Below are 12922 nucleotides of genomic sequence, written 5' to 3' on the forward strand. Positions count from 1 at the left end.
TTGCTGTGGCTGTGGCATAGGCCAGCAGCTGTTAGCTCCAATTGGGCTCCTAGCCTGGGAATTTCCATATGCCACGGATGTAGCCCTGAAAAGCAAAAATAAATAAAAGTAAGATTTCATTAGGGAATTATGTATTTTTAGCTTTCTATAGAAACCTCCATTAAAATATGTAAAGCTATTTTGAAACTTTTGTACTTTGACCTTTTTATATATTTTTAGAAATATATTGTTTCATCTTCCTTTCCAGGCTTCAAAACATTTGAGGACTAGATACCTACTTTTTTGGTTTTTTCTCTAATAGCATGAACTCTAGAAGAGAAAAAATAGATTATAAATATATACTGAATAAAAGTCTCTCTCCCATGATTTCCCCAGAACATAAGTATCCTCAATAAGAGGCTGCAATAACTTGATGGGAGTTTCCTCTGTATCTGAGAGGAATGTTTTCAGTTCATCATGTAAATCTTTTTTTTCCTTAGGCTACCCAAAGGTGACAATAATAAAAGGAAGCAGAAAATATTTTGCCCCATAGCTTTCCTACTATATTAGACACTGGAAATTAACATGTGTTTCAGTTGTATTGAGGAAATAGAAGTTCATAGATAACAAAATTAACAATATAAACTTTATTAGGCAATTTAAAAGGTGTAAAAACAACTTTGTCTTATTGGCGCAGTGTTTGGTGCCTTCTCCAGTAATTCCTATTAGGATCGAGGCTGGGATTGTCAGTCTGGGTATTCCCAGTAGGACCTCTACGTGGAGAAAGCTCAGCCCACAGGTAAAGGTGGTATGTAATTAGGACTTGCTCTCCCTGCCTTTGCACAATTGCCTAACTTGTTGAAACAAATCAGCAGATCTCACCTGATATCAGCAAGGTGAAAATTTCAATCTGCAAGACAATTAAAAAACAGAAACAAAAAACTACATGTACTCAGGAGTCAGTCCAGTCTTAAAAATATTTGCAGTGAATACATCCATGCTCTGGTTATAGAGTAAATGAAATCAAATATAAAGAGAAAAGAAATGGAAACTGATTTTTTGTTGTATTTTTTGATATTTTATTTAAATCCTAAAATATTTTAAGAATGTATATTTTAAGTCAAACTCATAAGCCTTTATAATTTTTTTTTTTTTTTTTTTTTTTGCTTTTTTAGGCTGTACCCATGGCATATAGAAGTTCCCAGGCTAGGGGGTCAAATAGGAGCTACAGCTGCTAGCCTACACCACAGCCACAGCAACACAGGGTCTGAGCCACAACTGCGACCTACACCGCAGCTCTAGGCAACGCCAGATCCTCAACCCACTGATAGAGGCCAGGGATCGAAACCGCATCCTCATGGATACTAACCGGATTCGTTTCCACTGAGCCACGACGGGAACTCCCATAATGATTCTTAATTCATAGAAAGAATTGGAATCCAATTAGTTACACAGGACAAATCAGAAGTTAAAAATAGGAGTTCCCCTCGTGGCGCAGTGGTTAACGAATCCGACTAGGAACCATGAGGTTGTGGGTTCGATCCCTGCCCTTGCTCAGTGGGCTAAAGGATCCGGCGTTGCTGTTGCTGTGAGCTGTGGTATAGGTCGCAACGCGGCTCGGATCCCGTGTTGCTGTGGCTCTGGCGTAGGCCGGTGGCTAGGGCTCCGATTCGACCCCTAGCCTGAGAACCTCCATATGCCGCCGGAGCGGCTCAAGAAAAACACAAAAAGACAAAAAAAAAAAAAAAAAAAGTTAAAAATAATACAATGTAGGGCAAATAAAGCCAGGTAATGTTTGGTATTACTTGCAGTATGGAGCAAAGGTCTTAAAACAAAGCCCCTAAGTCAAAGATTATTGATGTTTTAAGATGAGTCTAGTAGTGCATTGTATGGACACCTGGGAAAACAATGAAGTTGATAGTTTGCTGACATCAATTTCTTATTGGTGTAAAATAGGATATGGAAATAGTGTCAGGCAACACACTTAATAATGAATTGTGAAGACTTCTTTAATCCCCCCAATTTAAAAATCACCAGAGTGGAGTTCCCGTCGTGGCGCAGTGGTTAACGAATCCGACTGGGAACCATGAGGTTGCGGGTTCGGTCCCTGCCCTTGCTCAGTGGGTTAAGGATCCGGCGTTGCCGTGAGCTGTGGTGTAGGTCGCAGACGCGGCTCTGATCCCGCGTTGCTGTGGCTCTGGCGTAGGCCGGTGGCTACAGCTCCGATTCGACCCCTAGCCTGGGAACCTCCATATGCCGCGGGAGCGGCCCAAGAAATAGCAACAACAACAAAAGACAAAAAGACCAATAAATAAATAAATAAATAAAAATCACCAGAGTTCCCAATTAGGTTAAAAAGACAAAGTGCAATGATTTACTGGTTATGACTGACACATCAAAAATAAAATGACCTCTACAAAAAATTAAAATGGGGCCAAAGATCTAGCCTTCAATGGGAGCAAACATAATCAAATAGTAATAACAGGCAAAGTAGAATTTAGTTTAAAAAGTTTAAATTGTTTAAAAATTTAATCTGTGGCTGTAAGATACAATCAGTAGTGAATGCCTTACAGCCTTGACTTATTTTCACCAAAAAACATGTCAAGAAAAGTACAGAGGAAAATAACACCAGAAACATGAGAAACAAAAAAATCACTCTTGTCATGGGTGATCTTCCCCTACCATTAATCAAAAGTAAATCAAGTGACAAAAAAGACATTTGTTTAAATATATTGCTACTTCTTTTGTCACACCACTGAAAACTCAGATGGATTTTTATTCAGTAGGCTGAGTATATTTAGGATGGCCTGTTTTTTAAGCATAGGCTATGACAGAGCTGTAATTCACACTGGGGGCCTTAGAAGCACCTTCGGAAAGACGTGTCCAGTGGTCCTCCAGAGCGGCTCAAAGAGATGCTCAACAAGAGGCTTGAGCCACTGGGAAAGAAACATGCCATCTGCCAAACGCTATTGTGGGCAAAGAAACTGAAGAATATTTCTGGAAGTTCCCCTTGTGGCTCAGCGGTAAGGAGACCAACTAGTATCCATGAGGATGCAGGTTGAATCCTTGGCCTGGATCAGTGGGTTAAAGATCCAGCCTTGCCAGTGAGCTGTGGTGTAGATCTTAGCCGTGGCTGGGATCGCTAGTTGCTCTGGCTTAGGCCAGCAGCTGTAGCTCCTATCCATCCCCCTAGCCTGGGAACTTCCATATGCCGCAAGTGACGCCCTAAAAAGCAAAAATAAAAAAAGAAAGAAAGAAAATGAACAATGTTTCAAGCATGAGCCCCAAACTGAAAGTCATACCATTACCCACCCTTTCCAGTCAGGCCCCAACAGGGGACCTCTTTCCTGATGTTCTTTGTACCAAGAGAAGGTGTTGAGCTCCCGGAGATAGGTGTGGGCGGGGCCGCTCTACAATGCTGGGGAGGGGGCGGGGCTCCCGACCAGCGCAGCTGAGCCGCTTGGGCACCTTCAGGTGTGGCGTTTCTGCCCACGCCCGCCGCCATCTTAAGTCGAGTGCCCTGGGCTGCTCTTGTGCCCACAAGCGGTACAGAGCGTGAGCGTTCTGGGCTAGGAGCTCTAACCCCATGTGTTAGCTACAAGGCTTTTGTCAAGGTCCCTTGTAGGCCAGCGAAACTAGGCCAAGCACAAAATTAGAGGATAGAGCTAATCCCATCACCTGGGTTATATCTTACTTTTCTTCGGGACCTCAGTGGGCTTTGCGGTGACAATAAGGACAGTCCCTGGCTGTTTCATGTTAATTTGTGATCCAGCTGCTTTGTGCATGCAGACTCTGTATACGGCGATCCAGGATGAGTCTCACTCCGGATTTTATTTGATAATAGCGATTCTCCAAAGTCGTAAAGGAGAAGCCAGCTGGTGTTATATATATTGGAGCAGGCTTCCAATAGAGCTGCCAGTGGTCCTTGTCTCCTGGGATTCTCGCCCTTGTGAAATCGCTTCCCCTCAAATGTGAGCTGGACCTTTAGACTTGTTCTTAAGGCGTGGAATACAGCCGAAATCGTCTGGGATGTTACACTCCAGCTTAAATAACAAAAGACTGGCTTCTGCCTTGCTTGCTCTGTTGGAAGGCAGCTGTCCTGCTGGAGGGGCTCACATGAGGGAAAAACTGAGGGAGGCGGCCAAGCCAATGGCCAGCCTGGAGCCGCAGGCCTCAGTGCCGAAAGCCACATGCCACCTGAAGCATCCTCCAGCCACGTTGAGCTGTCCTTGGAAGTGGAGTCTCCTGGGTCCAGCCTTGAGGTGGCTGCAGCGGTGGCCAACACCTTGACTGCAACCTTGAGAGAGACCCAAAGGACCCAGATAAGCAGCGCTGAGGCTCACCCAGACACCGTGAGAAAAATGTTTTAAGTCACTAAATTTGGGGGTAACTTTTTCTGCAGTCCTGGATAACTAATACAGACATGACTATTTAATGGACACATTATACACAAATCCATAGCATATTTTTATTTACTTATTTTGTATTTTTTTTCTAGGGCCACACCCACGGCACATGGAGGTTTCCAGGTTAGGGGTCTAATCAGAGCTGTAGCCACCGGCCTACGCCAGAGCCACAGCAACGAGGGATCTGAGCTGTGTCTGCTAACTACACCACAGCTGATGGCAATGCCAGATCTTTAACCCACTGATCGAGGCCAGGGATCAAACCTGTAACCTCATGGTTCCTAGTTGGATTCGTTACCACTTAGCCACGACACGAACTCCACAGCATATTTTATTGATAATGTGATACATGAAACTGTTACAAGCCTTCATGGTATATTAGGCTACAGGGGAAAATTTCAACACATATAAAAAGGCAGAAATTGAACAGTTTATCTTCTCTGATTAGGGAACATATTTTTATTAAGTGGAAACCAACACAATTCTCCAGTTATTTGGAGATGTTTCCTTTTGTGTCTGTATCATTCATACTAAGTGGTGCATAAAATGTACATAGACCTCTTAGATCATAGTTATAGATAAAGTGAATATCCATGTAAACACGATGCAGTTCAAGAGACAGATCCAGAGGTGAGTCCTAGCCTGACGTTGGGATAACCGTGTCTTTACTTTTCTCTATTTGACCACCTATGTGTATATCATAACACAGGTACTCTCTTGTGTTTCTCCCTGACTTAGCACCATGTCGCAGGTCAGATCCCTGACATGCAGAGAACAGGTCAGGGATTCAGGTGTGTGTGATTTGTGGTGTTCATGATCTCAGGAGAAAGGTGGTGAAGGAAGCAGGACAAAGCAGGGACCAGAGCCAGCAAGGATGAAGTTAAAGCTTCAGCCTGATCTTCAAGGGACCCTGGAGCCTGGAAAGCACCACAGAGTTGGTCCCACGTGTCCTAAGCAGTCTTTGGCCAGGGTGTTCTGGGGGTGCCCTTCAAGCCAAGGGCTGTTCTTCCAGAGCAGGGGCCACCTGTGAACCATTAGCAGCCAATACTCACAGGAGCTGAGGTGTGGGTAAGCTGGCCTGAAAAAGGGGATCTGGGCAGCATATTGCATATTATGTTTGAGAATTCTCACTCATAGCTGCAGTTCATACAATTTCATTGCTGAATAGTATGCTATCATATGAATATATGCTGCCAGTGAACATTTGGGTTGTTTCCAGCTTTATGCATTACAAATGCTGTTGCTTTGGCTATTTTATCATTAACTGTGTCAGAGATATAAAAGAGTATGTCAGAGTTCTCTCGTGGCCTAGTGGTTAAGGATTCTGTGTTGTCACTGCTGTAGCCTGGGTTTGATTCCTGGCCCAGAAACTTTTGCATGACATGGGCACTACCAAAAGAAAAGAGTATGTCTAAGGCATATACCTAGGAGTGGAATTTCAGGATTGTAGAGTATGTGCAGCTTTGATTTTATTATATTATAAAAATTGTTTTCCAGTTTTACACTACCGCCAGCATTGTTGGGTAGCTCCATTGCTCCACATCTTTGCAACACTTGTATTACTTGAACTTTTTATTTTAGCCATTTTGGTAACTTTGTAATGATATCATACTGAGGTTTTAATGTGTTTTCTTTGTTATTAATGATGATGTATACTTTTCAGGTATTTATTGGTGATTTGGACATTGTCTTTTGGTAAAATTTCTGTTCAAGTCTTTTGCTTAGGTTTGTCATATAATATCTGTCTTTTCTTGTTGATTTGTACATGTTCCAATCTATTATTGCTTAGTTAAAGTGTTGCAAAAATCTTTTCCCGTTCTGTAATCTGTCTTTTCAGTCTCTTTATAGTGACTTTTAATGAATAGATATTTTTGTTTTATCGGAATCTAATTTATTAAGCTTTCTTTTTGTGATTAAGTTTTATGTACGTCCTGTTTGAGAAATTTTTTCCTAACCTGGAATCATGAACTATTTTTCCACATTATTTTATAAAAGCTTTATCGTTTTGCCCTCATGCTTGGATTTTAATCCACCTGTAATTTACTTGGTGTATGATGTGACATAGATATCCAATGTTATATTTTTGCTGTATAAGTAACCGGTTGTCTCCAGTTGAAATTTTTATTGAAAAATTCATTCTTTCCTCATTGATATTAAGTATTATCTCTGTGACATATCAAGTTTCCAAATTTGTATGTCTGTTTTTAGTCTCTCTCTACTATTCCATTGGCCTGTTGTCAGTTACTGTAGTTTTATAGTACTGGGTACACTAAATCCTTCTGCCTCGTTCTTTTTCGAGTGGACCTTCCTTGCTAATCTTGGTGCTTTGTTTTTCTGCATAAACTTTAAAATAAGCTCACCAAGTTACTCCAAAAACAAACGAAAAACCTGCCAGGATTTTTACTGGGATTGCACTAGATCTATCGATCAATCTAGTATGTCTCACAATTTACTGATATCTTCTTCAATGTCTCTTTTGTTAAAGGTTTCAGTTTTTATTCAATTATAATATACATACAGAAAAGTATAGAAATTATAAGCAGACACAGTAAACACCCTAAGTAACCAACCCCCAGATCAAGAAACTGAATACCACCAGAATCCCAGGCCTCTAAAAATTCCCTTTTAGCCACTTCTTGGCTTTTGAACTTTATATAAGTGGGAAAAAATCACACAGTATGTACTTGGATTTTTTTTTAATCATTCAGCATTATGCTTATGAAATTCATCCATGTTGTTCAGATAGCTCCGTTGTTTATTCTCGTTGTTGTGGTGTGTAATATTCCATGCTATGAATTTATCACAATAGATTAATCCATTCCATTGTAGATAGACATTCAAGTTATTTCTAAGTGGGGCTATTCAAGATAGTAGCATACATTCTTTTTTTATGACCAAATGGGGTTTATTCCAGAACTATATAAGCATTGTTCAATACTAAGAAATATATTTATAAGAACTGATACTACATATTATACGATCTTCTTCATAGATTTTAAAATAACTTTTAACAAGATCCAACACCCATTCTTAATAATAACACTTAATAAAACAATTTCTTAATGTGATAATATCTTAATATAGAAACTGTTATTAAATGAAGTTTTTATTATCATCTTTTTAATGATTGAAACCACTTTTCTGGCTCTTTTTTTAGTTGAAGTATAGTTGACTTACAAATCAAGTTAGTTTCAAGTGTACAGCACAATGATTTTGATATAAATGTGTGTTTATATATTATACAATATAATATATATATGTGTGTATATATATATCCTTTTTCAGTTTCTTTTCCCTTATAGGTTATTACAAAATATTGGGTGTAGTTCCCTGAGCTATACAGTAGGTCCTTGTCATTTACCTGTTTAATATATAGTAGTGTATATATATTAATCCCAACCTCCAAATTTATCCCTGCCTCCCTTTCCCTTTAACAACCATATGTTTGTTTTCTATGTCTGTGGGTAGTAATAGACATTCTTGTATATATCTTTTGGGAACATATGCATGCATTTCTGTTAAGGATGTAACTGTGAAACTAATTGCTAGATCATAATTTTTTGTCCTTGGTACATACTGCCAAGCAGTCTTCCAAAATGAAATGTATTAATTTATATTTCTCCAGCAGTGTGTGAAACTTCTAGTCAATCCACCTGCTCATCGATATGTTCCATACTGTCTGTTTCAGTTTCGCTGTTCTGGGACTATGTAGTGGTATCTTATTGTACTGTTAATTTGCATATCACTAATATGCACTTCGTCATATGTTTATTGGCCTGTGAAGGATCTATTAAAGTCTTTCCCCCATTTATAAAAGGTTGTCTTCCATTTGCTCATTATTGATGTGATCTTATCATCTGATCTGTTAGGGTTTTTTTCTCTTTGTTTTGGGGTTTTTTTGTCTTTTTTGTTAGGGCCCCACCCACGGCATATGGAGGTTCCCAGGCTAGGGGTCTAATTGGAGCTGCAGCTGCCAGCCTACACCACAGCTCACGGATCCCCAACCCACTGAGCGAGGCCAGGGATCGAACTCACAACCTCATGGTTCCTAGTCGGATTCGTTTCTGCTGCATCATGACAGGAATTCCCTATTAGGTTCTTGAGTTTGGGGATTTGGGTAAAATTTCATGTGGAGTAGGAATTCTATTAAATCTAATCTTTTGGTTTCCAGAATTGAAAAGGAGAATTTAGATAATGAAGGATACCCAAAGCCATTGTAGGTATGTATCTGCTGAATCTGGCTTCTGGGGTCTCATTTCCTGATGAGCTTGGTAGTATGCTAACTGCTCTGTTTCTTTTTTTTTTTTTTTTGTCTTTTTTTGTCTTTTTGTCTTTTGTTGTTGTTGTTGTTGTTGTTGTTGCTATTTCTTGGGCCGCTCCCGCGGCATATGGAGGTTCCCAGGCTAGGGGTCGAATTGGAGCTGTAGCCACCGGCCTACGCCAGAGCCACAGCAACGCGGGATCCGAGCCGCGTCTGCGACCTACACCACAGCTCACGGCAACGCCGGATCCTTAACCCACTGAGCAAGGGCAGGGACCGAACCCGCAACCTCATGGTTCCTAGTCGGATTCGTTAACCACTGCACCACGACGGGAACTCCTAACTGCTCTGTTTCTGAGATTCTCCAAAGAAGATCTGTATTTGCCAGGCATCCAGAGTCAATCTAGCACTCCTTTAAACCAATTCAGGGCATAAGACTTTTTTGGACCAACCACAAAATGTGAACAGGGGTTACAAACTCACAGTCTCTGCCAGCATGTGATTATAACTTCCTGGAATAGGGTTTTTCTTTTCTTCACTCCCTCTGCAGTGTTCAGCATCAAAGGATTTCTTTTTTTCTTTTTCTTTCTTTCTTTTCTTTCTTTTTTTTTTTTTGGTAGGTCTCTGGGGGATAAGGATTAGAGAGTGAGAGCAGGTTTCCTTCTGGTTCATTCTTAACCTGAGGAAGTAATCCTTTGGGATCCTAACCTTATAGGGGAAGGTTTCTTCTTACACTCTACACCTTTGCCACAGCTAAGCCTTTCATTTCTAAACCTCTGGGCCCTCAGAGGACTTAAAAAATAACAACCCAGTTTCCTTATTTAGCAGATATCTTCAGCAGCAAAAGCAAAGTCAGTGGTCTGGTTTCCCTCTAGATTCCCATTTTCATTTAGATTTTGGCCTGATAAATCCTCACTATCATTTTTTTTTTTAATGCTCTTCAGACTTTTGAAATCTTTGCACAACACCTTTTAGTTGTTTTCATCTGGAGGGTGAGTCTAAATAGTATGGTCTTTAGCACCCCTCAAAATATGACTTATTTCAAGTTTTCAGCTTATCAAACTCTGGGAACAGGGAGGGAATCTCTCAAATGAAATAACTGACATTGTTTTAGTAAATAATGTGTAGGTTGCAGACGAGGCTCGTATCTGGCATTGCTGTGGCTGTGGCGTAGGCTGGCAGCTATAGCTCCAATTAGACCCATAGCCTGGGAACCTCCATATGTCACCGTGGATACAGCCCTAAAAAATGTTAATGTTAAAAAAAAAAAAGTATAGGATCCTGTATTGTGGAGGGAAACGCATAGGAGCAAGTGTTTTTAATGTGAAAAAAATAGTAAGAGATTACATTATTTAGTTTTAGGAAAAGAACACAGTTCCTAAGCAAAATGGGATTTAAAATGATAAAGATGAATATATGAAAGTATGAGAAAAAATCTATAAGTAAACCAAAAGCTGATTTTGACTGGGGGGGGGGAGGAGCTGTAGGAAAGACAAACCTAAATTACTAATTGGGAAAATAACACAAGACAAAATTAACAATCAAGGAGGGATGACACGAAGAAAAATTTGCAATTGTAGGGAGATGCTATGTACCAGTAATTTTCACAGTCTACTTTCCAGAGCCCCATAGAGTGGGGCACATGAGGGACTAGCCAGAAGTCAAATCATTTGGGGTCCAAACCTCTCTCCATCCAGAGCAGGTCCATGTTGATGCCTAGACCTGACAGAAAAAAAAAACGGGTGCAGAAGACATACACATTGTATCAGTTTCGAGGATTCTCTAGAAGGACTCACAGCCTCAGTATACAGTTGTACTCCTGGCTGTGATTTATTACAGTGGAAGGCTGCCAAGCACAGTGAGTAACCAGACAAAGCATATGGAGTGCAGTGCAGAGAAAAAGCAGGCACAGTCTTCCTAGAGTCCCCACCAGTGGAATCACACAGATGTGCTTAATTTTTCCAGCAATGAATTGTGACAACACCTCTGAGGCATTGTCCACGAGGGATGCGCATTAGGGATGCAGTGCCCAGCGTTTGCACTGGAGATGGTCACATAGGCAGGCTCTGCGTGGCACATAACAAAAAATTTCAGACTCCTCGAAGGGAAACAGGTCTTTGGCATAAACCATATTTTTGCACAAATAGTCTAAAAATATTAAACCAGCCTTATCACTTAGAGAATGGTGGAAACTCTCCCATAGTCCAAGCTCCCAGAGGCCAGCCAAGAGCCAACCCATACAAGCAGGCCTGTCTAAGGATAGAGTCTCAGGCCTGCTATGGTAACTCTTCTACACACAGAATTTTCTAAGAAGAAAGAAAAACCTCATTCTAAACTGATATTTTTGTGTCTTTACAAAAAGTAAAAGAATCATTGGATAAACTATTAAAATGAATGAGTTTATAAATATGACAATATAAAATGTATCAAAATTAATAACACTTTATGTTCTAGAAGCAATCTATATAAAAACAAACCAAAAAAGGCCCCATTTGCAGTAGCTAATAAAACATACATAATGCCTGTAGATAATTTTAATAAGGTATGTAGTGATGTCATGAAGAAAAAAATGCAAATTATATTAAAAATACAAAGTAAGGAGTTCCCATCTTGGTGCAGCAGAAACAAATCTGGACTAGGAACCATGAGGTTGCGGGTTCAATCCCTGACCTTGCTCAGTGGGTTAAGGATCTGTCGTTGCCATGAGCTATGGTGTAGGTTGCAGACGAGGCTCGTATCTGGCATTGCTGTGGCTATGGCGTAGGCTGGCAGCTATAGCTCCAATTAGACCCATAGCCTGGGAACCTCCATATGTCACCGTGGATACAGCCCTAAAAAAACAAAAGACAAAAAAATAAATAAAGTAAGTAAGACTTGGAAAAGTAACCAGATGTTTATTCTTAGTTAGGAAAACTTCATATGAAAATAACTACATCCAAATGAATTTATAGGTTTAATGTAACCCCAATCAGAATGTTTGCTCCTTTGAGTTCCTTCTTTAAAAGAGGAATTTTTTGCTTATATCGACAAAAGGATCGTAATGTTCACTGGGAAAATAACAAGGGAAGAAAATGCTGAAAAATAATAGTTGTGAGAGGATTAGTCATGTTTTAATTATCTTACAAAGATATGATAATTAAAACAATGTGACATGTGAACAACAACAAAAAAAAGGCTAGATCAATGAAGACACATCCAAATATAGGTTTTCCTATATAAATGACAAAGAATGCATTTCAAATCAATAACAAAGAGAAAGATTAGTCAGTATATAAGAATAAGAGTTTAACAATTTAGAACACATTGATCTAGGTCCTAATTTGTTTTTATTGAGAAAGCCAAGCATACGTTATCTTTTTATTATTTCCAGTGGCTATTACGTGACTCCTAATTAAAGCCAAGATGTGTTCCGCTTTGAAAAGGACTTAACATGGAGTTCCCTTCATGGCTCAGATCGGAAAGGTTGCTGGTTCAATCCCTGGCCTCACTCAGTGGGTTAAGGATCTGGCATTGCCATGATCTGTGGTGTAGGTCACAGACACGGCTCAGATCTAATGTTGCTGTGGCTATGGTATAAGCCAGCAGCTGTAGCTCCAATTCAACCCCTAGCCTGGGAACTTCCATATGCCGAGAATATGGCCCTAAAAAGAAAAAGAAAAAGGACCTAAAGTTACAGCATTACATGGTGCTTCTGTATGCGTAAAAAAATAGCTAGAATAAAAGGCCAGACAGGCCTGGGGGGGAAATTGCAAAGGGTTAGTATCCTTGTCTTGTGAAAAAAGCTATAATATATCTTTACATGAGCCTGAGGTTGTAGCAGAAAGTAACTATCCAAGGCCATGTGAACTCAAATTATTTAGTTTCTCTGAGACTCAATCGCCTTCCTCTTTTCAGGATTGTGCTGAGGATTTAAAATATATGTAAAACCCTTAGCACAGTATTTGACAAATTGTGGTTGATCGAATGATGGCTAGTTCTGACTGCTAATTGTTAGTACCACTACCAAGTGGTGGTGGTAGTGGTTTTGATAGATAGCTCACTAATTACAAAAATATGAAGCCTCCCAAAGAAAGAAAGAACATGAACAGAGAATTCTAAAAAGAGGAAATAAAACTCATAAACTTGGAAAAATGTTCAACCTCACCAAAAGTCAAATAAATGTAAATCAAAACAATGAGACGGCATTTTTTTTTTTTTTTTTTTTTTTTTTTTTTGTCTTTTTGCCATTCCTTGAGCTGCTCCCATGGCATATGGAGGTTCCCAGGCTAGGGGTCTA

General features: G+C 39.9%; 1 protein-coding gene across 3 annotated transcripts in view; it reads left to right on the plus strand.

The window, feature by feature from the left end:
• Positions 1 to 12922, plus strand: part of PTGDR (prostaglandin D2 receptor) — a 51050-nt gene that overhangs the window by 13545 nt on the left and 24583 nt on the right. The window contains exon 3 of one of the 3 annotated variants that reach the window (XR_001306371.3): positions 8557 to 8605. The exons of the other annotated variants lie outside the window; for them this stretch is intronic. The gene's annotated coding sequence lies outside the window, so the exon portion shown is untranslated. The remainder of the gene's footprint in view (positions 1 to 8556; positions 8606 to 12922) is intronic. 3 annotated transcript variants of the gene reach the window in all.

This window comes from Sus scrofa, chromosome 1 (genome assembly GCF_054392235.1).
Source record: "Sus scrofa isolate SSC_HxYL_T2T_F1_AM1 chromosome 1, Sscrofa_HxYL_maternal_Yorkshire_Landrace_v2.0, whole genome shotgun sequence".
In the NCBI taxonomy this organism is placed as follows: Eukaryota; Metazoa; Chordata; class Mammalia; order Artiodactyla; family Suidae; genus Sus; species Sus scrofa.